At 29.9% G+C, this 27,661-nt stretch overlaps 2 long non-coding RNA genes across 3 annotated transcripts; both read left to right on the top strand.

Annotated features, from left to right (window-relative positions):
- The first annotated feature begins 18,634 nt into the window (after positions 1-18,634).
- LOC129927627 (uncharacterized) lies at positions 18,635-19,619 on the top strand. Of its 2 annotated transcripts, none has more exons than XR_008779239.1 (3): positions 18,635-18,776; positions 18,883-19,035; positions 19,114-19,619. It is a non-coding gene; the product is annotated as an uncharacterized LOC129927627 (long non-coding RNA). The 2 variants fall into 2 exon arrangements; XR_008779240.1 differs by having other exon boundaries at positions 18,883-19,029.
- A 3,055-nt stretch (positions 19,620-22,674) lies between these two features.
- On the top strand, positions 22,675-24,422 carry LOC129927628 (uncharacterized). The gene is made up of 3 exons (XR_008779241.1): positions 22,675-23,079; positions 23,774-23,945; positions 24,044-24,422. It is a non-coding gene; the product is annotated as an uncharacterized LOC129927628 (long non-coding RNA).
- The last annotated feature ends 3,239 nt before the right edge of the window (positions 24,423-27,661 follow it).

The raw sequence follows: 27,661 nt of genomic DNA on the forward strand, positions 1-27,661 counted from the left end.
CAAGATAAAAATCATATATTACTGTATAAAATAATTACATTAAATGAATGTAAAAATTAAAAAAAGAGTGATTAAGTCCCTTAATGTAATTAACACCATTTTTTTTACAAAATACATTAAATTCTTACCATTACCTATCAATCAGTCTGTTGAACCATGGGGGCACCACACAAGATCTGTCAACAGCCCTTCTATATTCCTCTCTGTACTTAGCCCTGGATAAACCATTTCATGGCAGACCTGCCCATTCTTTCATGTCTTCACATTGCTCTCTGTCTTTCATTCTTCATCCTGGAACTCAATGGTCAAAGGAGCATAACCCTGGTATTATTTTCTGGAAATAAAAAAAGACTGATTTAGTCCCTTAATGTAATTAACACAATTTTTTTAAAAAAATACATTAAATTCTTACCATTACCAATCAATTAGTCTGTTGAACCATGGGGGCACCACACAAGATCTGTCAACAGCCCTTCTATATTCCTCTCTGTACTTAGCCCTGGATAAACCATTTCTTGGCAGACCTGCCCATTCTTTGATGTCTTTCCATCTCTCTGTCTTCCTTCTTTGTACACAAATGGGGAAAAAATGGACCATAATTCTTAAAAAAGAAATTTAATATCATTAAATAAAATTTAATTTAATTTCTAATTATTAATAAAATATCTTACCAGAATGCTAGCCACACTTTCTAAAACTATGACCAGTGCCTTATTTAAATCTTGAATTATATTTCTAGTCTAGGAGTTCCAATCAATTTTGTTGTATACAAAGGCCATGATACTGATTATAGGAATATGCCAGATGTCTGTTTCAGCATCTGAGTAAATAAATTAATGAAACTACTATGACTCTAAGTTAGGGTAATGTCATCTTTCATATCTGTATTAAAAAAACACAAAAAAAAAACAAAAAAAAACTGGACATACATTAGAAAATTACAGTAGAAAATGGCAGTTTGAACTTCAGATCATTGTGTCAACCGTCTCGTGCAAACCACAAAACCAGGCAGTGTAATCAAGATCTACCTAAGAATGAAAAATACTATCAGATACAATTTCACATTACATCTAAAAAAGGATAGCTATATTTAACTTGATCTAGTAGAAGATGTACAACTATCATACCCATATAATGTAGATTAACAAACTGATTCAAGATAAATACTATTATCTTCTTATCTTATATAATACAGACGTTACTTCAAAAAAGAAGATGATTACGTCCTACGCGTCAAACATTTAGTCATGCATATTAACCAATGACTTAAATTCTGCCAAGTCACTGGTTTTCCTGGCTAGCTCAGGCAACCCATTCCATGCTCTAATAGCACTAGGGAAGAAGGAGTATTTGTACAAATTTGTCCTAGCATATGGGACGAGGAATGTGCCTTTATCTTTGTGTCTTTCAGAGTATTTTATTAAATTTTGTTTTTGTATTTGAAGATTATGGTTCAGTGTTTTATGTATGATTGCTACTTTACTTTTGAGCCTTCTGTCCTGAAGACTTTCTAAATTTAGTGATTTTACTAAAGGTGTTACTCTAGTCAAATGTGAATATTCGTTTGTTATGAATCGCACTGCTCTATTTTGTGTCTGTTCTAGTTTCTTAATGTTTTCTTGAGTTGTGGGGTCCCAAACGGAGGATGCATATTCTATTATTGGCCTAACCAAAGTTTTAAATAACATTTTAGTTTTATGTTCTTATTTGATTTATAGAAATTTCTTTTAATAAATCCTAATGCTTTGTTTGATTTTTTTGTAGTTTCATCAATATGTGGATTCCATGACAGTTTTTCATTTATTATAACACCTAGGTATTTTGCGTTTTTAGTCTGTGTTACTGGTTTGCCATGAATAAGATAAGTGGAATTAATTTGTTTTAGTTTTTTTGTTACTCTTAACAACTGACATTTTTCTGGGTGGAAAGACATGCTCCAATTTGATTCCCATTTCTGTAATTCATCTAATTCTCTTTGTAAAATATCTGTGTCTTGTGTTGTTTTTATTGTTCTATATATTATGCAATCGTCTGCAAATAATCTGACTTTTGTTCCTGAAGTAATGCAATTTGGTAAATCATTTATGTAAATTAAAAATAGTAGTGGACCCAAGACTGTTCCTTGAGGTACACCTGAGTTTACTATTATCGGTGTTGATTTAGAGCCATTTATTATTACAGTTTGTTCTCTCCCTATCAGAAAGTCCTTAATCCACTGATGCAGTGGACCATTAATGCCGAAATATTTTAATTTTTTAAGCAAACTATGGTGGTGAACTTTGTCAAAAGCCTTAGAAAAATCTAGTAAGATAGCATCTATTTGTTCACTATTATATTAAGCCAATCCTACACCCATACTACTTGTATACATAAAATTGGGTGGATCTATAATTTTAGATCTAGATAGACTAGATTCTTATTAAAATTCTAGATCTTTTCTATTAAGTAATAAAAACCTTTAAAATGTATTTTAATATGGATGAAGCTGAACAGAAAGGATTGGAAAATAGTCGATGCCAACGCAGAGGCTCTTGTTCTCGTATGAGCCATAGTTGTCTATTGACTGAAGGTGGTGGAGATAATTCAACAAGATGATTTACAATGTAATTCAAGAGATCTGTCTAGGTTAGTTCATTATTTTTCTTGAAGATTTCTATGATCAAGTCTAGATTTTCTAGATCTAGCATCATATACAATAATTTCTAGAGATCTAGTGCTAAGTCCTATACATATGGGATCTAGATCTAATCAAGATCTATCTAAAATCAGAATAAAAAATATGGAATGTCACACTAGATTTAGAATAGAATAGCAAAGTTTTACCAATATCTAGATTTTTAGTCCAGTAAATCAACTTATATAGATCAAAATATAAATTAAATTCACCTTTATCTATCCTTTAGTCTGATGGACTGTTAAGTCACCACACAAGGTTTGTCGACCATTCTTTTCCTCACCGTCTTTTGAATGACTAATTCCTGAGAATAGTAAACCGTTATTGTTAAAGAATATACAGGTAATCAGTGCTTTTTTGTAAAGAAATAGGTGCCGGAGCTCAGTGATGGATTGCCTTTTAACAACTAATAAATAAATAATAAACTTTAAAATACAAAAGTAACTTTTTCGCTGCATTGAAAAAAGTGCCGGTACGCTGTACCAGTGCTTACTGTAATGCTGCTGACCTGAAAAATTGTAGTTAAACTAAATAATACAGTAATATTAAGCCCATACTAATTAGTCTTAGATATATAGATCTAGAAATTATATTGACATTGTGTAGATCTAGTCAATCTAGATTTCAAAGCAAAGAAAACAGAAGAACGGTAGACCATAAGGCAAAGACGATAGGATTGACATGGACCAAGCTGAAGAAATCCAGAATATTTATTGAAAATTTTAAGTTAGATCTAGACTAATAATCTAGAATACTAGGACTATAGTAATCTATACATTCTTTTCTAGACTCTACTAGACAAACTCTAATGATGATTCTAATATTAAATATGTAGATCTAGAGCAGTGGTTCCCAAATTTTTTTGTCTCGTAGACCCCTTGCCATGTTTTCTGCTTTTCGGTAAAACCCCTGCTTTTTAAATTGCTTTTTTTTTTTGTATTTTTTTTTTTTAGATAAATTTTTAAAAATTTTTATTTGTATTTTTTTTTATATTTTTTTTAGATAATTTTTTTTTTTTTTTTTAATTTTTTTTTTTTTCGAGAATTGACTTTCCCGGTACTGACTTCACTGTAGACCAGTGGTTCCCAAACTTTTATAAAAAAATTTTTATAATTTTTTTTAAAATTTTTTTTATTTTTTTTTCCGAGAATTGACTATCTTGGGACTAACTTCACTGTAGACCAGTGGTTCCCAAAATTTTAGTAAAAGTTTTTTTTTTTTTTGTTGTTTTTTTTATAAAAAAAAAATTTTTTTAATTTTTTTTTTTCAATTTTTTTTTTTAGATAAATTTTTTTTTGTAATTTCTTTAGATAAATTTTGTTTTAAATTTTTTTTTTTTTTTTTTTTGAGAATTCACTATCCCAGGACTGATTTCACTGTAGACCAGTGGTTCCCAAACATTCAGTAAATTTTTTTTTTTTTTTTTTTTTTTTTTTTATACAATTTTTTTTTTTTTTTTTTTTTTTTTTTTAAGTTTTTTTTTTTTTTAGTAAATTTTTTTTTTTTTTTATAAAATTTTTTTTTTTAATTTTTTTTTTTTTTTTTTAGTAAATTTTTTTTTTTTTTTCTTTTTTTTTTTTTTTTTAAATTTTTTTAGATAAATTTTGTTTTAAATTTTTTTTTTTTTTTTTTTTGAGAATTCACTATTGCGGGACTGACTTCACTGTAGACCAGTGGTTCCCAAACTTTTTTGTTTCGTAGACCCCTTGCCATGTTTTCTGCTTTTTGGTAGACCCCCTGCTTAACTTATATTGCTTTTTTTTTTCAATTTATTTGAAAACTAATTTCTAATTTTAGTGAGTTGAAGAGTAAAATGCAATTTAAAAATACATATAAGTATTAAATAATAACTCATTTTTATTGATAAAATTCAAATTTAACCAATTTAATATGTATTGCTAGAATCATCAAACACACTGGAAATGTTTTTTTACCCAGGCTTATCATCTGTTCCTATGGATGTCATGTTTCATACATTCTATAAAGAAGACATTCAAACAATAAATATTAATTAATTAATTTGTTTTAAGTATCATTGTAAAAATTTTAGCAAAGAGTTTCTCGTGTATCTTTCACGTGTCCGCCGAACTGTTTTCACTAAAGGGGAAGGGACGAAGGCGAGTAACTGGCGCCTTAGCCGGTAGGCTTCAAGCAGGAAGAGCTCATTAGCCACATAGCAGAAGGAAAACTGAATTTAAAAATCTGCTGCCTTGCAACTATTCCCAAACATGGGAAAGCTGTCGTGGGTCAACCCTGAGGAAAAATAAGGACCTGGCAACCCCTAGGCAGTTTACAGCACACAGCGCTACACCCCATCAGAGCCTGTGACGCCACTGGTTCCAAACTGATCCCAAACTGTATATATTTCCTTTGCAAAGAATCACATAAGAAGCTTTTAATTTGATAACTCATGCCACCGATGTGCCCTTGAACTGTATTTTTGTTTAAAGAAATTCTTTTAATAATATCAGATGTAGGTGTGTGTAAAACAGTTTTCACAACTACAACGGCTGGTAAAATCAATGTTTTACCTATGTTTCCATATTTTGCTATAAGTAAAGAGATATTGTAAGATGCTCACAAACCAACATCTTCTCTCTATATATATGATGTTGAAGTGAGATTGTGTGGGTCTATTCTTAACTTTATCTTTGAGTGCTAGAAAATTTTAAAATCTTTATCTATTTTGTTAGGGTGACATTGTCTCAGATGATCCTCTAGCAATTGGTTTCGTATCATTATTTTAAAAAAGTCACTTAGGCAACGGCTTGTTTGACAAGGAAGGAATGAATCCCAGTTTTAAATAATCAATGCTGGACAGTGTACATTTCTTTTCGTTAAACATTTGTTACATGCAGACAAAATTAAAATTTTTAAATAAGTATTGAGAAGATTCTTTGGTTTGATTAGCAGGATATATATTTAAATGATTTACCAAGATAAAAATCATATATTACTGTATAAAATAATTACATTAAATGAATGTAAAAATTAAAAAAAGAGTGATTAAGTCCCTTAATGTAATTAACACCATTTTTTTTACAAAATACATTAAATTCTTACCATTACCTATCAATCAGTCTGTTGAACCATGGGGGCACCACACAAGATCTGTCAACAGCCCTTCTATATTCCTCTCTGTACTTAGCCCTGGATAAACCATTTCATGGCAGACCTGCCCATTCTTTCATGTCTTCACATTGCTCTCTGTCTTTCATTCTTCATCCTGGAACTCAATGGTCAAAGGAGCATAACCCTGGTATTATTTTCTGGAAATAAAAAAAGACTGATTTAGTCCCTTAATGTAATTAACACAATTTTTTTAAAAAAATACATTAAATTCTTACCATTACCAATCAATTAGTCTGTTGAACCATGGGGGCACCACACAAGATCTGTCAACAGCCCTTCTATATTCCTCTCTGTACTTAGCCCTGGATAAACCATTTCTTGGCAGACCTGCCCATTCTTTGATGTCTTTCCATCTCTCTGTCTTCCTTCTTTGTACACAAATGGGGAAAAAATGGACCATAATTCTTAAAAAAGAAATTTAATATCATTAAATAAAATTTAATTTAATTTCTAATTATTAATAAAATATCTTACCAGAATGCTAGCCACACTTTCTAAAACTATGACCAGTGCCTTATTTAAATCTTGAATTATATTTCTAGTCTAGGAGTTCCAATCAATTTTGTTGTATACAAAGGCCATGATACTGATTATAGGAATATGCCAGATGTCTGTTTCAGCATCTGAGTAAATAAATTAATGAAACTCCTATGACTCTAAGTTAGGGTAATGTCATCTTTCATATCTGTATTAAAAAAACACAAAAAAAAACAAAAAAAAACTGGACATACATTCCTCATTATCAGTTCCCATCCTGTTTGTCATTTAAATATTTTGGACATTCCTTTTACATTCCAGCCAAGATCTTGCAGCGGACAGTAGAAAATGGCAGTTTGAAATTCAGATCATTGTGTCAACCGTCTCGTGCAAACCACAAAACCAGGCAGTGTAATCAAGATCTACCTAAGAATGAAAAATACTATCAGATACAATTTCACATTACATCTAAAAAAGGATAGCTATATTTAACTTGATCTAGTAGAAGATGTACAACTATCATACCCATATAATGTAGATTAACAAACTGATTCAAGATAAATACTATTATCTTCTTATCTTATATAATACAGACGTTACTTCAAAAAAGAAGATGATTACGTCCTACGCGTCAAACATTTAGTCATGCATATTAACCAATGACTTAAATTCTGCCAAGTCACTGGTTTTCCTGGCTAGCTCAGGCAACCCATTCCATGCTCTAATAGCACTAGGGAAGAAGGAGTATTTGTACAAATTTGTCCTAGCATATGGGACGAGGAATGTGCCTTTATCTTTGTGTCTTTCAGAGTATTTTATTAAATTTTGTTTTTGTATTTGAAGATTATGGTTCAGTGTTTTATGTATGATTGCTACTTTACTTTTGAGCCTTCTGTCCTGAAGACTTTCTAAATTTAGTGATTTTACTAAAGGTGTTACTCTAGTCAAATGTGAATATTCGTTTGTTATGAATCGCACTGCTCTATTTTGTGTCTGTTCTAGTTTCTTAATGTTTTCTTGAGTTGTGGGGTCCCAAACGGAGGATGCATATTCTATTATTGGCCTAACCAAAGTTTTAAATAACATTTTAGTTTTATGTTCTTATTTGATTTATAGAAATTTCTTTTAATAAATCCTAATGCTTTGTTTGATTTTTTTGTAGTTTCATCAATATGTGGATTCCATGACAGTTTTTCATTTATTATAACACCTAGGTATTTTGCGTTTTTAGTCTGTGTTACTGGTTTGCCATGAATAAAATAAGTGGAATTAATTTGTTTTAGTTTTTTTTGTTACTCTTAACAACTGACATTTTTCTGGGTGGAAAGACATGCTCCAATTTGATTCCCATTTCTGTAATTCATCTAATTCTCTTTGTAAAATATCTGTGTCTTGTGTTGTTTTTATTGTTCTATATATTATGCAATCGTCTGCAAATAATCTGACTTTTGTTCCTGAAGTAATGCAATTTGGTAAATCATTTATGTAAATTAAAAATAGTAGTGGACCCAAGACTGTTCCTTGAGGTACACCTGAGTTTACTATTATCGGTGTTGATTTAGAGCCATTTATTATTACAGTTTGTTCTCTCCCTATCAGAAAGTCCTTAATCCACTGATGCAGTGGACCATTAATGCCGAAATATTTTAATTTTTTAAGCAAACTATGGTGGTGAACTTTGTCAAAAGCCTTAGAAAAATCTAGTAAGATAGCATCTATTTGTTCACTATTATATTAAGCCAATCCTACACCCATACTACTTGTATACATAAAATTGGGTGGATCTAGAATTTTAGATCTAGATAGACTAGATTTTTATTAAAATTCTAGATCTTTTCTATTAAGTAATAAAAACCTTTAAAATGTATTTTAATATGGATGAAGCTGAACAGAAAGGATTGGAAAATAGTCGATGTCAACGCAGAGGCTCTTGTTCTCGTATGAGCCATAGTTGTCTATTGACTGAAGGTGGTGGAGATAATTCAACAAGATGATTTACAATGTAATTCAAGAGATCTGTCTAGGTTAGTTCATTATTTTTCTTGAAGATTTCTATGATCAAGTCTAGATTTTCTAGATCTAGCATCATATACAATAATTTCTAGAGATCTAGTGCTAAGTCCTATACATATGGGATCTAGATCTAATCAAGATCTATCTAAAATCAGAATAAAAAATATGGAATGTCACACTAGATTTAGAATAGAATAGCAAAGTTTTACCAATATCTAGATTTTTAGTCCAGTAAATCAACTTATATAGATCAAAATATAAATTAAATTCACCTTTATCTATCCCTTAGTCTGATGGACTGTTAAGGCACCACACAAGGTTTGTCGACCATTCTTTTCCTCACCGTCTTTTGAATGACTAATTCCTGAGAATAGTAAACCGTTATTGTTAAAGAATATACAGGTAATCAGTGCTTTTTTGTAAAGAAATAGGTGCCGGAGCTCAGTGATGGATTGCCTTTTAACAACTAATAAATAAATAATAAACTTTAAAATACAAAAGTAACTTTTTCGCTGCATTGAAAAAAGTGCCGGTACGCTGTACCAGTGCTTACTGTAATGCTGCTGACCTGAAAAATTGTAGTTAAACTAAATAATACAGTAATATTAAGCCCATACTAATTAGTCTTAGATATATAGATCTAGAAATTATATTGACATTGTGTAGATCTAGTCAATCTAGATTTCAAAGCAAAGAAAACAGAAGAACGGTAGACCATAAGGCAAAGACGATAGGATTGACATGGACCAAGCTGAAGAAATCCAGAATATTTATTGAAAATTTTAAGTTAGATCTAGACTAATAATCTAGAATACTAGGACTATAGTAATCTATACATTCTTTTCTAGACTCTACTAGACAAACTCTAATTATGATTCTAATATTAAATATGTAGATCTAGAGCAGTGGTTCCCAAATTTTTTTGTCTCGTAGACCCCTTGCCATGTTTTCTGCTTTTCGGTAAAACCCCTGCTTAACTTTTATTTTTTTTTTTTGTATTTTTTTTTTTAGATAAATTTTTTTTAATTTTTATTTTTATTTATTTTTTTATTTTTTTTAGATAATTTTTTTTTTTTTTTTTTAATTTTTTTTTTTTTTGGAGAATTGACTTTCCCGGTACTGACTTCACTGTAGACCAGTGGTTCCCAAACTTTTATAAAAAAATTTTTATAATTTTTTTAAAAATTTTTTTTATTTTTTTTTTCCGAGAATTTACTATCTTGGGACTAACTTCACTGTAGACCAGCGGTTCCCAAAATTTTAGTAAAATTTTTTTTTTTTTTTTGTTGTTTTTTTTATAAAAAAAATTTTTTTTTTTTTTTTTTAGATAAATTTTTTTTTGTAATTTCTTTAGATAAATTTTGTTTTAAATTTTTTTTTTTTTTTTTGAGAATTCACTATCCCAGGACTGATTTCACTGTAGACCAGTGGTTCCCAAACATTCAGTAAATTTTTTTTTTTTTTTTTTTTTTTTTTTTTTTTTTTTTTTATAAAATTTTTTTTTTTAATTTTTTTTTTTTAATTTTTTTTTTTTTTTCTTTTTAGTAAATTTTTTTTTTTTATAAAATTTTTTTTTTTTATAAAATTTTTTTTTTTTTATAAAATTTTTTTTTTTTATAAAATTTTTTTTTTTAATTTTTTTTTTTAATTTTTTTTTTTTTTTAAATTTTTTTAGATAAATTTTGTTTTAAATTTTTTTTTTTTTTTTTTTTTGAGAATTCACTATTGCGGGACTGACTTCACTGTAGACCAGTGGTTCCCAAACTTTTTTGTTTCGTAGACCCCTTGCCATGTTTTCTGCTTTTTGGTAGACCCCCTGCTTAACTTATATTGCTTTTTTTTTTCAATTTATTTGAAAACTAATTTCTAATTTTAGTGAGTTGAAGAGTAAAATGCAATTTAAAAATACATATAAGTATTAAATAATAACTCATTTTTATTGATAAAATTCAAATTTAACCAATTTAATATGTATTGCTGGAATCATCAAACACACTGGAAATGTTTTTTTACCCAGGCTTATCATCTGTTCCTATGGATGTCATGTTTCATACATTCTATAAAGAAGACATTCAAACAATAAATATTAATTAATTAATTTGTTTTAAGTATCATTGTAAAAATTTTCGCAAAGAGTTTCTCGTGTATCTTTCACGTGTTCGCCGAACTGTTTTCACTAAAGGGGAAGGGACGAAGGCGAGTAACTGGCGCCTTAGCCGGTAGGCTTCAAGCAGGAAGAGCTCATTAGCCACATAGCAGAAGGAAAACTGAATTTAAAAATCTGCTGCCTTGCAACTATTCCCAAACATGGGAAAGCTGTCGTGGGTCAACCCTGAGGAAAAATAAGGACCTGGCAACCCCTAGGCAGTTTACAGCACACAGCGCTACACCCCATCAGAGCCTGTGACGCCACTGGTTCCAAACTGATCCCAAACTGTATATATTTCCTTTGCAAAGAATCACATAAGAAGCTTTTAATTTGATAACTCATGCCACCGATGTGCCCTTGAACTGTATTTTTGTTTAAAGAAATTCTTTTAATAATATCAGATGTAGGTGTGTGTAAAACAGTTTTCACAACTACAACGGCTGGTAAAATCAATGTTTTACCTATGTTTCCATATTTTGCTATAAGTAAAGAGATATTGTAAGATGCTCACAAACCAACATCTTCTCTCTATATATATGATGTTGAAGTGAGATTGTGTGGGTCTATTCTTAACTTTATCTTTGAGTGCTAGAAAATTTTAAAATCTTTATCTATTTTGTTAGGGTGACATTGTCTCAGATGATCCTCTAGCAATTGGTTTCGTATCATTATTTTAAAAAAGTCACTTAGGCAACGGCTTGTTTGACAAGGAAGGAATGAATCCCAGTTTTAAATAATCAATGCTGGACAGTGTACATTTCTTTTCGTTAAACATTTGTTACATGCAGACAAAATTAAAATTTTTAAATAAGTATTGAGAAGATTCTTTGGTTTGATTAGCAGGATATATATTTAAATGATTTACCAAGATAAAAATCATATATTACTGTATAAAATAATTACATTAAATGAATGTAAAAATTAAAAAAAGAGTGATTAAGTCCCTTAATGTAATTAACACCATTTTTTTTACAAAATACATTAAATTCTTACCATTACCTATCAATCAGTCTGTTGAACCATGGGGGCACCACACAAGATCTGTCAACAGCCCTTCTATATTCCTCTCTGTACTTAGCCCTGGATAAACCATTTCATGGCAGACCTGCCCATTCTTTCATGTCTTCACATTGCTCTCTGTCTTTCATTCTTCATCCTGGAACTCAATGGTCAAAGGAGCATAACCCTGGTATTATTTTCTGGAAATAAAAAAAGACTGATTTAGTCCCTTAATGTAATTAACACAATTTTTTTAAAAAAATACATTAAATTCTTACCATTACCAATCAATTAGTCTGTTGAACCATGGGGGCACCACACAAGATCTGTCAACAGCCCTTCTATATTCCTCTCTGTACTTAGCCCTGGATAAACCATTTCTTGGCAGACCTGCCCATTCTTTGATGTCTTTCCATCTCTCTGTCTTCCTTCTTTGTACACAAATGGGGAAAAAATGGACCATAATTCTTAAAAAAGAAATTTAATATCATTAAATAAAATTTAATTTAATTTCTAATTATTAATAAAATATCTTACCAGAATGCTAGCCACACTTTCTAAAACTATGACCAGTGCCTTATTTAAATCTTGAATTATATTTCTAGTCTAGGAGTTCCAATCAATTTTGTTGTATACAAAGGCCATGATACTGATTATAGGAATATGCCAGATGTCTGTTTCAGCATCTGAGTAAATAAATTAATGAAACTCCTATGACTCTAAGTTAGGGTAATGTCATCTTTCATATCTGTATTAAAAAAACACAAAAAAAAACAAAAAAAAACTGGACATACATTCCTCATTATCAGTTCCCATCCTGTTTGTCATTTAAATATTTTGGACATTCCTTTTACATTCCAGCCAAGATCTTGCAGCGGACAGTAGAAAATGGCAGTTTGAACTTCAGATCATTGTGTCAACCGTCTCGTGCAAACCACAAAACCAGGCAGTGTAATCAAGATCTACCTAAGAATGAAAAATACTATCAGATACAATTTCACATTACATCTAAAAAAGGATAGCTATATTTAACTTGATCTAGTAGAAGATGTACAACTATCATACCCATATAATGTAGATTAACAAACTGATTCAAGATAAATACTATTATCTTCTTATCTTATATAATACAGACGTTACTTCAAAAAAGAAGATGATTACGTCCTACGCGTCAAACATTTAGTCATGCATATTAACCAATGACTTAAATTCTGCCAAGTCACTGGTTTTCCTGGCTAGCTCAGGCAACCCATTCCATGCTCTAATAGCACTAGGGAAGAAGGAGTATTTGTACAAATTTGTCCTAGCATATGGGACGAGGAATGTGCCTTTATCTTTGTGTCTTTCAGAGTATTTTATTAAATTTTGTTTTTGTATTTGAAGATTATGGTTCAGTGTTTTATGTATGATTGCTACTTTACTTTTGAGCCTTCTGTCCTGAAGACTTTCTAAATTTAGTGATTTTACTAAAGGTGTTACTCTAGTCAAATGTGAATATTCGTTTGTTATGAATCGCACTGCTCTATTTTGTGTCTGTTCTAGTTTCTTAATGTTTTCTTGAGTTGTGGGGTCCCAAACGGAGGATGCATATTCTATTATTGGCCTAACCAAAGTTTTAAATAACATTTTAGTTTTATGTTCTTATTTGATTTATAGAAATTTCTTTTAATAAATCCTAATGCTTTGTTTGATTTTTTTGTAGTTTCATCAATATGTGGATTCCATGACAGTTTTTCATTTATTATAACACCTAGGTATTTTGCGTTTTTAGTCTGTGTTACTGGTTTGCCATGAATAAAATAAGTGGAATTAATTTGTTTTAGTTTTTTTTGTTACTCTTAACAACTGACATTTTTCTGGGTGGAAAGACATGCTCCAATTTGATTCCCATTTCTGTAATTCATCTAATTCTCTTTGTAAAATATCTGTGTCTTGTGTTGTTTTTATTGTTCTATATATTATGCAATCGTCTGCAAATAATCTGACTTTTGTTCCTGAAGTAATGCAATTTGGTAAATCATTTATGTAAATTAAAAATAGTAGTGGACCCAAGACTGTTCCTTGAGGTACACCTGAGTTTACTATTATCGGTGTTGATTTAGAGCCATTTATTATTACAGTTTGTTCTCTCCCTATCAGAAAGTCCTTAATCCACTGATGCAGTGGACCATTAATGCCGAAATATTTTAATTTTTTAAGCAAACTATGGTGGTGAACTTTGTCAAAAGCCTTAGAAAAATCTAGTAAGATAGCATCTATTTGTTCACTATTATATTAAGCCAATCCTACACCCATACTACTTGTATACATAAAATTGGGTGGATCTAGAATTTTAGATCTAGATAGACTAGATTTTTATTAAAATTCTAGATCTTTTCTATTAAGTAATAAAAACCTTTAAAATGTATTTTAATATGGATGAAGCTGAACAGAAAGGATTGGAAAATAGTCGATGTCAACGCAGAGGCTCTTGTTCTCGTATGAGCCATAGTTGTCTATTGACTGAAGGTGGTGGAGATAATTCAACAAGATGATTTACAATGTAATTCAAGAGATCTGTCTAGGTTAGTTCATTATTTTTCTTGAAGATTTCTATGATCAAGTCTAGATTTTCTAGATCTAGCATCATATACAATAATTTCTAGAGATCTAGTGCTAAGTCCTATACATATGGGATCTAGATCTAATCAAGATCTATCTAAAATCAGAATAAAAAATATGGAATGTCACACTAGATTTAGAATAGAATAGCAAAGTTTTACCAATATCTAGATTTTTAGTCCAGTAAATCAACTTATATAGATCAAAATATAAATTAAATTCACCTTTATCTATCCCTTAGTCTGATGGACTGTTAAGGCACCACACAAGGTTTGTCGACCATTCTTTTCCTCACCGTCTTTTGAATGACTAATTCCTGAGAATAGTAAACCGTTATTGTTAAAGAATATACAGGTAATCAGTGCTTTTTTGTAAAGAAATAGGTGCCGGAGCTCAGTGATGGATTGCCTTTTAACAACTAATAAATAAATAATAAACTTTAAAATACAAAAGTAACTTTTTCGCTGCATTGAAAAAAGTGCCGGTACGCTGTACCAGTGCTTACTGTAATGCTGCTGACCTGAAAAATTGTAGTTAAACTAAATAATACAGTAATATTAAGCCCATACTAATTAGTCTTAGATATATAGATCTAGAAATTATATTGACATTGTGTAGATCTAGTCAATCTAGATTTCAAAGCAAAGAAAACAGAAGAACGGTAGACCATAAGGCAAAGACGATAGGATTGACATGGACCAAGCTGAAGAAATCCAGAATATTTATTGAAAATTTTAAGTTAGATCTAGACTAATAATCTAGAATACTAGGACTATAGTAATCTATACATTCTTTTCTAGACTCTACTAGACAAACTCTAATTATGATTCTAATATTAAATATGTAGATCTAGAGCAGTGGTTCCCAAATTTTTTTGTCTCGTAGACCCCTTGCCATGTTTTCTGCTTTTCGGTAAAACCCCTGCTTAACTTTTATTTTTTTTTTTTTGTATTTTTTTTTTTAGATAAATTTTTTTTTAATTTTTATTTGTATTTATTTTTTTATTTTTTTTAGATAATTTTTTTTTTTTTTTTTTAATTTTTTTTTTTTTTGGAGAATTGACTTTCCCGGTACTGACTTCACTGTAGACCAGTGGTTCCCAAACTTTTATAAAAAAATTTTTATAATTTTTTTAAAAATTTTTTTTATTTTTTTTTTCCGAGAATTTACTATCTTGGGACTAACTTCACTGTAGACCAGCGGTTCCCAAAATTTTAGTAAAATTTTTTTTTTTTTTTTTGTTGTTTTTTTTATAAAAAAAAATTTTTTTAAATTTTTTTTTTTCAATTTTTTTTTTTTAGATAAATTTTTTTTTGTAATTTCTTTAGATAAATTTTGTTTTAAATTTTTTTTTTTTTTTTTGAGAATTCACTATCCCAGGACTGATTTCACTGTAGACCAGTGGTTCCCAAACATTCAGTAAATTTTTTTTTTTTTTTTTTTTTTTTTTTTTTTTTTTTTTTTATAAAATTTTTTTTTTTAATTTTTTTTTTTTAATTTTTTTTTTTTTTTCTTTTTAGTAAATTTTTTTTTTTTATAAAATTTTTTTTTTTTATAAAATTTTTTTTTTTTTATAAAATTTTTTTTTTTTATAAAATTTTTTTTTTTAATTTTTTTTTTTAATTTTTTTTTTTTTTTAAATTTTTTTAGATAAATTTTGTTTTAAATTTTTTTTTTTTTTTTTTTTTTGAGAATTCACTATTGCGGGACTGACTTCACTGTAGACCAGTGGTTCCCAAACTTTTTTGTTTCGTAGACCCCTTGCCATGTTTTCTGCTTTTTGGTAGACCCCCTGCTTAACTTATATTGCTTTTTTTTTTCAATTTATTTGAAAACTAATTTCTAATTTTAGTGAGTTGAAGAGTAAAATGCAATTTAAAAATACATATAAGTATTAAATAATAACTCATTTTTATTGATAAAATTCAAATTTAACCAATTTAATATGTATTGCTGGAATCATCAAACACACTGGAAATGTTTTTTTACCCAGGCTTATCATCTGTTCCTATGGATGTCATGTTTCATACATTCTATAAAGAAGACATTCAAACAATAAATATTAATTAATTAATTTGTTTTAAGTATCATTGTAAAAATTTTCGCAAAGAGTTTCTCGTGTATCTTTCACGTGTTCGCCGAACTGTTTTCACTAAAGGGGAAGGGACGAAGGCGAGTGACTGGCGCCTTAGCCGGTAGGCTTCAAGCAGGAAGAGCTCATTAGCCACATAGCAGAAGGAAAACTGAATTTAAAAATCTTCTGCCTTGCAACTATTCCCAAACATGGGAAAGCTGTCGTGGGTCAACCCTGAGGAAAAATAAGGACCTGGCAACCCCTAGGCAGTTTACAGCACACAGCGCTACACCCCATCAGAGCCTGTGACGCCACTGGTTCCAAACTGATCCCAAACTGTATATATTTCCTTTGCAAAGAATCACATAAGAAGCTTTTAATTTGATAACTCATGCCACCGATGTGCCCTTGAACTGTATTTTTGTTTAAAGAAATTCTTTTAATAATATCAGATGTAGGTGTGTGTAAAACAGTTTTCACAACTACAACGGCTGGTAAAATCAATGTTTTACCTATGTTTCCATATTTTGCTATAAGTAAAGAGATATTGTAAGATGCTCACAAACCAACATCTTCTCTCTATATATATGATGTTGAAGTGAGATTGTGTGGGTCTATTCTTAACTTTATCTTTGAGTGCTAGAAAATTTTTAAATCTTTATCTATTTTGTTAGGGTGACATTGTCTCAGATGATCCTCTAGCAATTGGTTTCGTATCATTATTTTAAAAAAGTCACTTAGGCAACGACTTGTTTGACAAGGAAGGAATGAATCCCAGTTTTAAATAATCAATGATGGACAGTGTACATTTCTTTTCGTTAAACATTTGTTACATGCAGACAAAATTAAAATTTTTAAATAAGTATTGAGAAGATTCTTTGGTTTGATTAGCAGGATATATATTTAAATAGGATAAATATTTAAATTTAGATAATAGTGAACAAATAGATGCTATCTTACTAGATTTTTCTAAGGCTTTTGACAAAGTTCACCACTATAGTTTGCTTAAAAAATTAAAATATTTCGGCATTAATGGTCCACTGCATCAGTGGATTAAAGACTTTCTGATAGGGAGAGAACAAACTGTAATAATAAATGGCTCTAAATCAACACCGATAACAGTAAACTCAGGTGTACCTCAAGGTACAGTCTTGGGTCCACTACTATTTTTAATTTACATAAATGATTTACCAAATTGCATTAGTTCAGGAACAAAAGTCAGATTATTTGCAGACGATTGCATAATATATAGAACAATAAAAACAACACAAGACACAGATATTTTACAAAGAGAATTAGATGAATTACAGAAATGGGAATCAAATTGGAGCATGTCTTTTCACCCAGAAAAATGTCAGTTGTTAAGAGTAACAAAAAAACTAAAACAAATTAATTCCACTTATCTTATTCATGGCAAACCAGTAACACAGACTAAAAACGCAAAATACCTAGGTGTTATAATAAATGAAAAACTGTCATGGAATCCACATATTGATGAAACTACAAAAAAATCAAACAAAGCATTAGGATTTATTAAAAGAAATTTCTATAAATCAAATAAGAACATAAAACTAAAATGTTATTTAAAACTTTGGTTAGGCCAATAATAGAATATGCATCCTCCGTTTGGGACCCCACAACTCAAGAAAACATTAAGAAACTAGAACAGACACAAAATAGAGCAGTGCGATTCATAACAAACGAATATTCACATTTGACTAGAGTAACACCTTTAGTAAAATCACTAAATTTAGAAAGTCTTCAGGACAGAAGGCTCAAAAGTAAAGTAGCAATCATACATAAAACACTGAACCATAATCTTCAAATACAAAAACAAAATTTAATAAAATACTCTGAAAGACACAAAGATAAAGGCACATTCCTCGTCCCATATGCTAGGACAAATTTGTACAAATACTCCTTCTTCCCTAGTGCTATTAGAGCATGGAATGGGTTGCCTGAGCTAGCCAGGAAAACCAGTGACTTGGCAGAATTTAAGTCATTGGTTAATATGCATGACTAAATGTTTGACGCGTAGGACGTAATCATCTTCTTTTTTGAAGTAACGTCTGTATTATATAAGATAAGAAGATAATAGTATTTATCTTGAATCAGTTTGTTAATCTACATTATATGGGTATGATAGTTGTACATCTTCTACTAGATCAAGTTAAATATAGCTATCCTTTTTTAGATGTAATGTGAAATTGTATCTGATAGTATTTTTCATTCTTAGGTAGATCTTGATTACACTGCCTGGTTTTGTGGTTTGCACGAGATGGTTGACACAATGATCTGAATTTCAAACTGCCATTTTCTACTGTCCGCTGCAAGATCTTGGCTGGAATGTAAAAGGAATGTCCAAAATATTTAAATGACAAACAGGATGGGAACTGATAATGAGGAATGTATGTCCAGTTTTTTTTTGTTTGTTTTTTAAATACAGATATGAAAGATGACATTACCCTAACTTAGAGTCATAGGAGTTTCATTAATTTATTTACTCAGATGCTGAAACAGACATCTGGCATATTCCTATAATCAGTATCATGGCCTTTGTATACAACAAAATTGATTGGAACTCCTAGACTAGAACAATAATTCAAGATTTAAATAAGGCACTGGTCATAGTTTTAGAAAGTGTGGCTAGCATTCTGGTAAGATATTTTATTAATAATTAGAAATTAAATTAAATTTTATTTAATGATATTAAATTTCTTTTTTAAGAATTATGGTCCATTTTTTCCCCATTTGTGTACAAAGAAGGAAGACAGAGAGATGGAAAGACATCAAAGAATGGGCAGGTCTGCCAAGAAATGGTTTATCCAGGGCTAAGTACAGAGAGGAATATAGAAGGGCTGTTGACAGATCTTGTGTGGTGCCCCCATGGTTCAACAGACTAATTGATTGGTAATGGTAAGAATTTAATGTATTTTTTAAAAAAAATTGTGTTAATTACATTAAGGGACTTAATCAGTCTTTTTTTATTTCCAGAAAATAATACCAGGGTTATGCTCCTTTGACCATTGAGTTCCAGGATGAAGAATGAAAGACAGAGAGCAATGTGAAGACATGAAAGAATGGGCAGGTCTGCCATGAAATGGTTTATCCAGGGCTAAGTACAGAGAGGAATATAGAAGGGCTGTTGACAGATCTTGTGTGGTGCTCCCATGGTTCAACAGACTGATTGATAGGTAATGGTAAGAATTTAATGTATTTTGTAAAAAAAATGGTGTTAATTACATTAAGGGACTTAATCACTCTTTTTTTAATTTTTACATTCATTTAATGTAATTATTTTATACAGTAATATATGATTTTTATCTTGGTAAATCATTTAAATATATATCCTGCTAATCAAACCAAAGAATCTTCTCAATACTTATTTAAAAATTTTAATTTTGTCTACATGTAACAAATGTTTAACGAAAAGAAATGTACACTGTCCAGCATTGATTATTTAAAACTGGGATTCATTCCTTCCTTGTCAAACAAGCCGTTGCCTAAGTGACTTTTTTAAAATAATGATACGAAACCAATTGCTAGAGGATCATCTGAGACAATGTCACCCTAACAAAATAGATAAAGATTTTAAAATTTTCTAGCACTCAAAGATAAAGTTAAGAATAGACCCACACAATCTCACTTCAACATTATATATATATAGAGAAGATGTTGGTTTGTGAGCATCTTACAATATCTCTTTACTTATAGCAAAATATGGAAACATAGGTAAAACATTGATTTTACCAGCCATTGTAGTTGTGAAAACTGTTTTACACACACCTACATCTGATATTATTAAAAGAATTTCTTTAAACAAAAATACAGTTCAAGGGCACATCGGTGGCATGAGTTATCAAATTAAAAGCTTCTTATGTGATTCTTTGCAAAGGAAATATATACAGTTTGGGATCAGTTTGGAACTAGTGGCGTCACAGGCTCTGATGGGGTGTAGCGCTGTGTGCTGTAAACTGCCTAGGGGTTGCCAGCTCCTTATTTTTCCTCAGGGTTGACCCACGACAGCTTTCCCATGTTTGGGAATAGTTGCAAGGCAGCAGATTTTTAAATTCAGTTTTCCTTCTTCTATGTGGCTAATGAGCTCTTCCTGCTTGAAGCCTACTGGCTAAGGCGCCAGTTACTCGCCTTCGTCCCTTCCCCTATAGTGAAAACAGTTCGGCGGACACGTGAAAGATACACGAGAAACTCTTTGCGAAAATTTTTACAATGATACTTAAAACAAATTAATTAATTAATATTTATTGTTTGAATGTCTTCTTTATAGAATGTATGAAACATGACATCCATAGGAACAGATGATAAGCCTGGGTAAAAAAACATTTCCAGTGTGTTTGATGATTCCAGCAATACATATTAAATTGGTTAAATTTGAATTTTATCAATAAAAATGAGTTATTATTTAATACTTTATATGTATTTTTAAATAGCATTTTACTCTTCAACTCACTAAAATTAGAAATTAGTTTTCAAATAAATTGCAAAAAAAAAAGCAATATAAGTTAAGCAGGGGGTCTACCAAAAAGCAGAAAACATGGCAAGGGGTCTACGAAACAAAAAAGTTTGGGAACCACTGGTCTACAGTGAAGTCAGTCCCGCGATAGTGAATTCTCAAAAAAAAAAAAAAAAAAAAAAATTTAAAACAAAATTTATCTAAAAAAATTTAAAAAAAAAAAATTATCTAAAAAAAAAAAAAAAATTTATCAAAAAAAAAAAAAAAATTATCTAAAAAAAATTTAAAAAAAAAAAAAAAAAAATCAAAAAAAAAAAAAAAATTTAAAAAAAAAAAAAAATAAAAAAAAAAAAATAAAAAAAAAAAAATTTATAAAAAAAAAAAAAAAAAAAAAAAATTTTACTAAAAAAAAAAAAAAGAATAAAAAAAAAAAAAATAAAAGTTTTACTAAAAAAAAAAAAAAAGAATAAAAAAAAAAAAAAAAATTTATCTAAAAAAAAAAAAAAAAAAAAATTAAAAAAAAAAAATTTTATATAAAAAAAAAAAACTAAAAAAAAAAAAAAAGAAAAAAAAAATTTACTAAATGTTTGGGAACCACTGGTCTACAGTGAAGTCAGTTCTGGGATAGTGAATTCTCAAAAAAAAAAAAAAAAAAAATTTAAAACAAAAATTTATTTAAAGAAATTAAAAAAAACAAAAATTTATCTAAAAAAAAAAATTGAAAAAAAAAAAATTAAAAACAAAAATTTTTTATAAAAAAAACATGAAAAAAAAAAAAAAAAAAAAAAAAAATTTTACTAAAATTTTGGGAACCACTGGTCTACAGTGAAGTCAGTCCCAAGATAGTCAATTCTCGAAAAAAAAAAAAAAAAAAAAAAATTTAAAAAAAAATTCTAAAAATTTTTTTATAAAAGTTTGGGAACCACTGGTCTACAGTGAAGTCAGTACCGGGATAGTCAATTCTCGAAAAAAAAAAAAAATTAAAAAAAAAAAAAAAAAAAAATTATCTAAAAAAAAATAAAAAAAAATAAAAATAAAAATTAAAAAAAATTTATCTAAAAAAAAAATACAAAAAAAAAAAAATATAAGTTAAGCAGGGGTTCTACCGAAAAGCAGAAAACATGGCAAGGGGTCTACGAGACAAAAAAGTTTGGGAACCACTGCTCTAGATCTACATATTTAATATTAGAATCATCATTAGAGTTTGTCTAGTAGAGTCTAGAAAAGAATGTATAGATTACTATAGTCCTAGTATTCTAGATTATTAGTCTAGATCTAACTAAAAATTTTCAATAAATATTCTGGATTTCTTCAGCTTGGTCCATGTCGATCCTATCGTCTTTGCCTTATGGTCCACCGTTCTTCTGTTTTCTTTGCTTTGAAATCTAGATTGACTAGATCAGTGATGCCCAAACTACGGCCCGCGGGCCAGATCCGGCCCGCAACGTGGTTCCATCCGGCCCGCCGAAACGTCGGCACTATGTGTAGAAATCTACCTTCCAAACAAAAAAAAAAAAAAGGTTGAAAAAATGTATATTTACCTACGTTTGGGCCCTCACTTTTTTCTCTCATGGATTGGTACCATGAACTTTAACATTTGTGTGTTTATGAAATGGGACTCTGAATGTAGAATCTACCAGGACAAGTTAGCAGATCTTTACTTTTTTTTTTTTTTTGTTGAACATGATAATAAGGCAACATATTTATTTTGTAAAGAAAGTGTGGCTGTTTAATAAAACAACTTAAAAACGGCATTATAAAATAAATATGGTGGCATTCTTGGTTTGAGTCGCGAATAAAAAATTGTTAAATACTATGCTTAGATATTGGAGGATATTTATCAAAAAGAGACCACAACATGAGCCAGTGTTGCTCACATTTAAGTAGAGAATGTAACCTATTGTCTGACGCGTAAAAAAATATAATTGTCAAATAACCTAATAATTAAGTGTCAAATCCATAGGTTTCTACCAAAATAGTTTCAGAACAATTTTATTTTATTTTTATAACTTTTCGTTCATGTGGCCCGCGAGATGAGTGTTGGAAATTATAATGGCCCGCGGGTAAAATTAGGTTGGGCATCACTGGACTAGATCTACACAATTTCAATATAATTTCTAGATCTATATATCTAAGACTAATTAGTATGGGCTTAATATTACTGTATTATTTAGTTTAACTACAATTTTTCAGGTCAGCAGCATTACAGTAAGCACTGGTACAGTGTACCGGCACTTTTTTCAATGCAGCGAAAAAGTTACTTTTGTATTTTAAAGTTTATTATTTATTTATTAATTGTTAAAAGGCAATCCATCACTGAGCTCCGGCACCTATTTCTTTACAAAAAAGCACTGATTACCTGTATATTCTTTAACAATAACGGTTTACTATTCTCAGGAATTAGTCATTCAAAAGACGGTGAGGAAAAGAATGGTCGACAAACTTTGTGTGGTGCCTTAACAGTCCAACAGACTAAGGGATAGATAAAGGTGAATTTAATTTATATCTTGATCTATATAAGTTGATTTACTGGACTAAAAATCTAGATATTGGTAAAACTTTGCTATTCTATTCTAAATCTAGTGTGACATTCCATATTTTTTATTCTGATTTTAGATAGATCTTGATTAGATCTAGATCCCATATGTATAGGACTTAGCACTAGATCTCTAGAAATTATTGTATATGATGCTAGATCTAGAAAATCTAGACTTGATCATAGAAATCTTCAAGAAAAATAATGAACTAACCTAGACAGATCTCTTGAATTACATTGTAAATCATCTTGTTGAATTATCTCCACCACCTTCAGTCAATAGACAACTATGGCTCATACGAGAACAAGAGCCTCTGCGTTGGCATCGACTATTTTCCAATCATTTCTGTTCAGCTCCATCCATATTAAAATATATTTTATAGATTTTTATTACTTAATAGAAAAGATCTAGAATTTTAATAAGAATCTAGTCTATCTAGATCTAAAATTCTAGATCCACCCAATTTTATGTATACAAGTAGTATGGGTGTAGGATTGGCTTAATAGTATTTATCTTGAATCAGTTTGTTAATCTACATTATATATGGGTATGATAGTTGTACATCTTCTACTAGATCAAGTTAAATATAGCTATCCTTTTCTAGATGTAATGTGAAATTGTATCTTATAGTATTTTTCATTCTTAGGTGGATCTTGATTAAACTGCCTGGTTTTGTGGTTTGCACGAGACGGTTGACACAATGATCTGAAGTTTAAACTGCCATATTCTACTGTCCGCTGCGAGATCTTGGCTGGAATGTAAAAGGAATGTCCAAAATATTTAAATGACAAACAGGATGAGAACTGATTATGAGGAATGTATGTCCAGTTTTTTTTTGTGTTTTTTTAATACAGATATGAAAGATGACATTACCCTAACTTAGAGTCATAGGAGTTTCATTAATTTATTTACTCAGATGCTGAAACAGACATCTGGCATATTCCTATAATCAGTATCATGGCCTTTGTATACAACAAAATTGATTGGAACTCCTAGACTAGAAATATAATTCAAGATTTAAATAAGGCACTGGTCATAGTTTTAGAAAGTGTGGCTAGCATTCTGGTAAGATATTTTATTGATAATTAGAAATTAAATTAAATTTTATTTAATGATTTTAAATTTCTTTTTTAAGAATTATGGTCCATTTTTTCCCCATTTGTGTACAAAGAAGGAAGACAGAGAGATGGGAAGACATCAAAGAATGGACAGGTCTGCCATGAAATGGTTTATCCAGGGCTAAGTACAGAGAGGAATATAGAAAGGCTGTTGACAGATCTTGTGTGGTGCCCCCAAGGTTCAACAAACTGATTGATAGGTAATGGTAAGAATTTAATGTATTTTGTAAAAAAATGGTGTTAATTACATAAAGGGACTTAATCAGTCTTTTTTTATTTCCAGAAAATAATACCAGGGTTATGCTCCTTTCACCATTGAGTTCCAGGATGAAGAATGAAAGACAAGAGAGCAATGTGAAGACATCAAAGAATGGGCAGGTCTGCCATGAAATGGTTTATCCAGGGCTAAGTACAGAGAGGAATATAGAAGGGCTGTTGACAGATCTTGTGTGGTTCCCCCATGGTTCAACAGACTGATTGATAGGTAATGGTAAGAATTTAAAGTATTTGTAAAACATTTTCTAGCTATGGTTATAATTACATTATAACAAGGGTAATAAACTTGTAGCTAACTTTTGTTGTTTTTTTTAAAGTAGAAATGAAATTTAATTTTTTTAAGAAGCGGCTTAATCTCTATATTCCCTTTTCAAGAAAATAAAACCAGGATTATGGTCCTTTTACCATAGAGTTCCAGAAGGAAGAATGAAAGAAAGACAGAGCAATGGGAAGGCTTCAAAGAATTGGCAGGTCTGACATGAAATGAAGTTTTATCCAATGCCAAGTAAAGAGAGGAATAAAGAAGGATGGTTGACAGAACTTGTGTGGTGCCCCAATGGTTCAACAGATTAGGTAAAGGTAAGAAAATAATGTATTTTGTAAAATATTTTGTAGTCATGGTGATCATTTCATAAATACTAAAGTAATTTAAATTGTGGAATTAAACTATTTTCGAAATTGCATTTTGTATTGTGTTGCTATTTTGATTTGGAGCTTTGTTTTTGTTGTGCCGCTTTTTTTAATCTGTGCATTTTTTTTGGTGGCTATTTTTAATCTGGCATGTTAATATTGAGGCTGTTTAGAATTGACTTGGGATTAGTTTTGTTAACCAGTTATTTTGAATCGGACTTGTCCATTTTGTGTGTATTATTTAGCAACGACTTCCTTTTTTTTAATTTTGTTTTTTTTTTTTATGTTGGCTATTTGGAATCGACTTGCAATGGCTGTAGCTGTTTGATTCTTACTTGTCATTTTTGTGATTAATGCTCGGAATAGAACTTGTACATTTAAAAAAAAATTTTATGTGGTTATTTAGAATTGGCATTCAAGTTTTTCGTAGTTGCTGTTTGAATCGACATATGTTTTTTGTGATTGCTGTTTGGAATCAAACTAGTGCATTCATTTTATAATTATTTAGAATGGACATTTTTAAAAATTTTTTTGTAACTGATGTTCGACATCGGACTTGTGTTTTTTTTTTTTTTTTTTTTTTTTTTTTTTTAGAATCAACGTGTTTTGTATAGTGGCTGTTTGAAAAGAAATTTGCTTTTTTCGTGATGGCAGTTTGGAATGAAATAGTCCTTTTTTTGTAATGGCTGATTGGAATCGGACTTGTGTGATTATGTTATTGATGTTCAGAATTGGACTTGTGTCTTTTTATGATCAGTAATATAAATCCGACTTGCGCATTTTTTTTTGGTGGTTATTAAAATTTTTGTGATGGGTGTTTTTAATCATACTTATTTTTTGTGTGGGCTGTTTGAAAAAGACTTGTGTTTTTCTGTGATGGATATTCACATTCCGAGTTGTGCATTTACTTTGTGTTTTTTTAGAATGGCATTTTTATTTGTTTATTTTATGTGATGGCTGTTAGAAGTCTGACTTATGCCTCCTTTTTAAGATCGGTGTGGAGTTCGAAACTGGACTTGGTGGGTTTTTTTTGTGATCAATGTTCGGCATAAGACTTGTTTTTGTTTTTTTTAAATCAACTGTTTTTTTTAGTAGTTGCTGATTGAATTGACATTTGGGTCTTTATTGATGGCAGTTTGGACATGTGTTTTTTTAATTGATGTTCTTTATCAGATTTGTTAGTTTTTCTTTTATCAATGTTTTAAATTGGACTTGTGCATTTTTGTGATCAATGTTCTGCATTAGACTTGTGGGCTTTTTTTTTTTGTGATGGCTTTTTATGAGCTCTGTTTGAAATTAGACTTGTGTGTTTTTTGTGATCATTGTTCAGTAGCGGATTTTTTTTTTTTTTTAAAGAATCATGTGCTTTTTTTAGTAGCTGAATGAATTGACATTTTCTTCTTTGGAGATGGCTGTTTGGAATCAGACATGTGTATATTACTTAAGCTCTTCATCGGATTTGTGTGTTTTTATGATCAATGTCTGATATGGTGTTTTTCGTAGTGGTTGTTTAAATTAATTGCTTTTTTTTTGTGATGGCTGTTTAGAATCAGACTTTTGCATTTTTTTGTTTGTTTGTTTGTTGTTATTTAGAATTAACTTGATTATTTTTTGGCAGTTAATATTTGGAATCTACTTGATAACTTTTCTTTATGACTGCTTGGAATCGACTTTTGTGTTATTTGTAGTGGCTGTCTGGAATTATCTTGTATTATTTTGTTATGGCCTTTCAGAATCAAACTTATATTTTATCTTTTTTAGGTTATTTAGATTTTATTTTTATTTTTTTGCTTTAGCTATTATAATCCAAATTTGCTTTTTTGTGATGACTTTTCATATTGACACTGGTTGAATAAAAATTTAATTATTTTTTATTTCACATGATGCAAGTTTACCTTTTATTTTGCAGTAATTAGATTCATTGCGAAGATGTGTGCACTGGGCTGGAACATTTCCAGAGAAAGCTGGACTAGCCATGCATCAGGTAATTATTTACTATTACTGAATGTTATTAAGGTATTATCTTACACCTATCTTTTCCTCAACTGATCTTAGGTACCCATTAGAGTTGGGTTGACTTGGAATTATCATAAATATCCTGGAATTCAAAACCCCAGTTTTTATGATGTTGTAACCTTCAGCCACCTAATCATCTAGTTAGTAGGTGAAAGAAGTGTATACCAAAAAATGGATGCAAAAACTATTATCTAACATAGAGAACATAAATTTAGATCTCTACTCATCTATCATGATCTAGTCAATCTTGATTAGAGTTTATAATAATTTTAGATTCTAGATCTAAAGCTAAATAATATATTCTATTTCTATATTTTTCAATAGACTCTAGACTAGATTGTCACTAGATCTTGTTAGTCATCTAGACAATCTCATCTTATTTCTCAGTTTACTCAAGACTATGGTCTCTAGCAAAGGTTAGAATTTTTTTTTAAATTCAGGAATTAAAAGGGCGCCTCGGAGTAACCCACCCAACTCTAATGGGTACCTGACAT

The sequence above is a fragment of the Biomphalaria glabrata genome, chromosome 8, assembly GCF_947242115.1.
Source record: "Biomphalaria glabrata chromosome 8, xgBioGlab47.1, whole genome shotgun sequence".
Classification (NCBI taxonomy): domain Eukaryota; kingdom Metazoa; phylum Mollusca; class Gastropoda; family Planorbidae; genus Biomphalaria; species Biomphalaria glabrata.